This window comes from Pistacia vera, unplaced genomic scaffold, assembly GCF_008641045.1.
Source record: "Pistacia vera cultivar Batoury unplaced genomic scaffold, PisVer_v2 Contig189, whole genome shotgun sequence".
NCBI lineage: Eukaryota > Viridiplantae > Streptophyta > Magnoliopsida > Sapindales > Anacardiaceae > Pistacia > Pistacia vera.
In genome coordinates this window covers 477225-481601 of record NW_022195989.1, presented here as the reverse complement: position 1 = coordinate 481601, position 4377 = coordinate 477225, and the positions used below count along the sequence as shown (strand labels likewise).

At 39.0% G+C, this 4377-nt stretch overlaps 1 non-coding gene across 1 annotated transcript; it reads right to left on the bottom strand.

The window, feature by feature from the left end:
* Positions 1 to 1020: 1020 nt before the first annotated feature.
* LOC116127175 lies at positions 1021 to 1127 on the bottom strand. The gene has a single exon (XR_004127588.1). It is a non-coding gene; the product is annotated as a small nucleolar RNA R71 (small nucleolar RNA).
* Positions 1128 to 4377: the final 3250 nt, after the last annotated feature.

Below are 4377 nucleotides of genomic sequence, written 5' to 3'. Positions count from 1 at the left end.
TAGAGAGTTCGATTTACAATCAATGCATGTGAATATGGAATTAGTATGATCCTTAGGTTTAACCCAGAAAGTCCGAATGAAGTCAAAACCCTACCCGTTTGTTTGAATTGATTTTATCCGTGTTTTATATCTTGCTTTCATAATTTAGTTTTAAATATTTAGAAATTTGGATTTAGTTTAGTTTAAAATTCTCCCATAAATCCAAACAACTCGATTGCTCCAACTTGAAAGCAGTAGAAAAACTTAGTGCTTAGCAACCAATCCTCGTGGGAACGATACTCACTCATCACTCTATTACTTATGCGACTAGTGCACTTGCTATTTATGCATGTTGTAGTAAAAACGCATCAAGTTTTTGGTGCCGTTGTTGGGGATTGAATTTTGTGTTAACATTAAAATTTTCTTGTGTTAGCTAGATTGGAGTGTTATTTTTACTTAATTGTTATTTGTTTTATTTTTGTTACTTGCCTTCGTTGGTGTGCTTTTACTCTTGCTATTTGTTTTTCTGTGTAGTTTATGCGAAGAGCAAGACGTTAGCCAGTGGTTCCTGTTGATCCTGAGATTGAAAGAACTACTCGAAGACTGAACAGAGGAAGAAGAGAAAGAGAAGTTACAGTTGAACCAAAAGAAATAGTTGTAGAGATGGTAGAGAATAGAACATTGAGGGAATTCTCTGTACCCTCAGTTGAAGGCAGTGGGTCGAGCATTACGAGACCAGCGGTTCAAGCCAACACTTTTGAAATAAAGCCAGCAATCATCCAGATGATCCAGCCATCAGTTCAGTTTAGGGGTGATTTGAAGGAAGATCCAAATCTACACATTGCCAATTTTTTGGAGATTTGTGATATGTTCAAGTCAAACAGAGTGTCAGATGATGCAATCATATTGAGACTATTCCCATTTTCATTGAAAGATAAAGTTAAGGGATGGTTACTGGCACTACCAACCGGAACAATCACCACATGGAATGATTTAGCACAGAAGTTTTTGACCAAGTTCTTTCCTCTAGCAAAGTGGGCAAAGTTGAGAAATGACATCACGTCATTCATTCAAGAAGAGTCAGAATCTTTGTATAAGGCTTGGGAGAGATACAAAGAGTTACTGAGAAGGTGGCCACATCATGGGTTGCCAGTTTGGATGCAAGTCCAAACATTTTATAATGGATTAACAGTGAATGTGCAAACTATGGTGGATGCAGCCTCGGGAGGAGCATTACAGAATAAGACTCCTGAAGAAGCTCACGAGTTGCTTGAGGTTCTGGCAAACAACAACTATCAAAGACCAAATGAGAGGGTGCAATCGAAGAAATCCATGGGTCTTCATGAAGTTGATGCATATATAGCCATTTCAGCCCAACTGACAGCACTTTAGAAACAGTTGGGAGTATGCAGGTAAATTCCATTCAAGCTCCTTAACTAACTTGTGATTTTTGTGCGGGTAATCACGTGAGCAGTGAATGTCAAGTAGGGAACACTTTTGCCTTAACGTCCTCATCATCGGAGCAAGTGAACTACTCGGCAGAAAATCAAAGACAACCGTACAATCCGTACTCCAACATATATAATCCTGGTTGGAGGAATCACCCGAACCTGTCTTGGGGCAATCAAAACCAACAGAATCAGCAAAACAATCAATGGAATCAAAGGGCATTGCTAAATAACCAAACAAGGGTGAACAACCAATAAGGGGATCAAAGAGTGACAAAATTGGAGGACATGTTTGGGAAGTTCATGCAAGAGACCACGGGTTTCATGAATGAGACGATAACTAATTTCAGAAATCAAGGGGTGTCCATTCGGAATCTAGAGGTACGGATGGGACAGTTAGCTGAAAAGTTAAATGAAAGACCACAGGGGTCTTTACCAAGTAACACAGTGACCAACCCATGTGAGCAAGCAAATGCAATAATTATGAGGAGTGGGACAATGTTGGAAGAGGTGGAAAAATCAAGAGAAGAAGAAAAGCCACCAAAGGATAAGGAAGAATTTGAGGAGGAAGTAGATGAAGAGATATCTGCTGAAGAGAAACCATCTATTTCTAGGGAAGAAGAATAGAAACAGGAAGAGAGGCAAAAGAAAAGGAAAGAGAAATTGTCGTTTCCCGATATGCCACCAGAATTAGCACATCACACTCCATCGGTGCCTTTTCCTCAAAGACTGAAGAAAAAGAATCAGGATAAGCAGTTTTCCAAATTCATTGAGATATTTAGAAAATTGCATATTAACATTCCTTTTGCAAATGCATTGCAACAGATGCCGAGCTACGTGAAATTTCTTAAGGAAATTTTATCAAACAAAAGGAAGTTAGAGGATAAGGAAACAGTGATGCTGACGGAGGAGTGCAGTGCCATTCTCCAAAAGAAGCTACCTCCGAAACTCAAAGATCTAGGGAGTTTTACTATTCCTTGCATTATAGGAGATATTGCTTTTGATCGTGTTTTATGTGATCTAGGTGCTAGCATCAATTTAATGCCTTTTTCTGTTTTCAGGAGATTGGGAATTGGTGAAGTGAAGCCAACAATCATGTCGTTACAATTTGCAGATAGGTCCATAAAACATCTGAGGGGGATAGTGGAAGATGTGTTGGTGAAAGTGGATAAAATATTCTTCCCGGCAGATTTTGTTGTTTTGGACATGGAAGAGGATAAGGAAATTCCTCTTATTTTGGGCCGACCATTTTTGGCCACGGGAAGAGAACTGATAGATGTGCAAGAAGGGAAGTTACTATTGAGAGTTCAAGATGAAACAGTAACTTTCAATGTCTTTGAGGCTATGAAGTTTTCATCCGAATCGGATTCATGTTTTAGTGTTGATGTGGTGGATAAACTAGTAGCAGAATCTATTGAAGAGAACACCCCATAATTACCTCTAGAAGCTTGTGTTGTCAAATCAAAAATAGTAGAGGTAGAAGAGTCGGCAAGTAATGAATATGCTAGATTGTTGGAAGCACTTCAACCGATTGATGAGAGCCAAGATCGAAAATTTGAGGAATTTGATTTTGAAAAAGAAAAGGAAAAGGAAAAAAAATGAAGAACCTCCATAACTTGAGTTGAAACCTTTACCTTCCCAACTCAAATATGTGTATCTTGGGGAATCAGAGACCTTCCTAGGAATTATCAGTTCAAGTTTGAGCAAATTGGAAGAAGAACGGTTGATAAGGGTGTTGAGGGAACACAGACTAGCAATTGGATGGACTATATCGGACATTAGAGGCATTTCACCATCATTTTGCATGCATAAGATACTCATGGAGGATGATATCAAGCCTAGGGTGCAACCACAGCGAAGATTGAATCCTTCGATGAAGGAAGTGGTGAGAAAGGAGGTGGTGAAACTCCTAGATGCGGGGATAATTTATCCTATTTCCGATAGTCCATGGGTTAAGTGGTTCCAAATAAGGGATGTATCACGGTGATAAAGAATGAGAGTAATGAATTGATACCAACTAGGACAATCACGGGCTGGAGAGTATGCATTGATTACCGGAAATTGAATGAGGCGACAAAGAAGGATCATTTTCCACTTCCTTTAATTGATCAGATGTTAGAGGGGTTGGCAGGGCATGCCTATTACTGCTTCTTGGATGGATATTTAGGATACAATCAGATTGCCATCACTCTTGAGGATCAAGAGAAGATGACTTTCACTTGTCCATATGGCACCTTTGCTTACAGAAGGATGTCCTTTGGGTTATGCAATGCACCAGCCACATTCCAGAGATACATGATGTCAATCTTTGGAGATATGGTGGAACAGTTTATAGAAGTCTTCATGGATGACTTCTCAGTTTTTGGTTCATCTTTTGACAACTACTTATCTAATCTTTCTCTTGTTTTGTAGTGATGTAAGGAGACGAACTTGGTACTCAATTGGGAGAAGTGCCACTTCATGGTCCAGGAGGGAATAGTGCTTGGTCACAGAATTTCAAAAGACAAAATAGAAGTAGATCGAGCAAAGACAAAAGTGATTGAGAAGCTGCCACCACCATCAAATGTTAAAGCAATTCGAAGTTTCTTGGGGCATGCGGGTTTTACAGACGATTCGTCAAGGACTTTTCTAAGATTTCTAAACCCTTTTGCAATTTGTTAATTAAAGATGTTGCTTTTGATTTTAATGATGAATGCATGCATGACTTCCTAACTCTAAAAAAATTATTAGTATCTGCACCTATTATTGTAGTTCCCGATTGGGGACTACCATTTGAATTGATGCGCGATGCTAATGATTTTGCTCTAGGAGTAGTGTTAGGACAGAGGAAAAACAAAATGTTGCATGTAATTCAGTATGCTAGCAAAACACTCACTGATGCACAATTGAATTACACCACCACTGAAAAAGAATTGTTGGCTATGGTTTTTGCTTTTGAAAAATTTTGCTC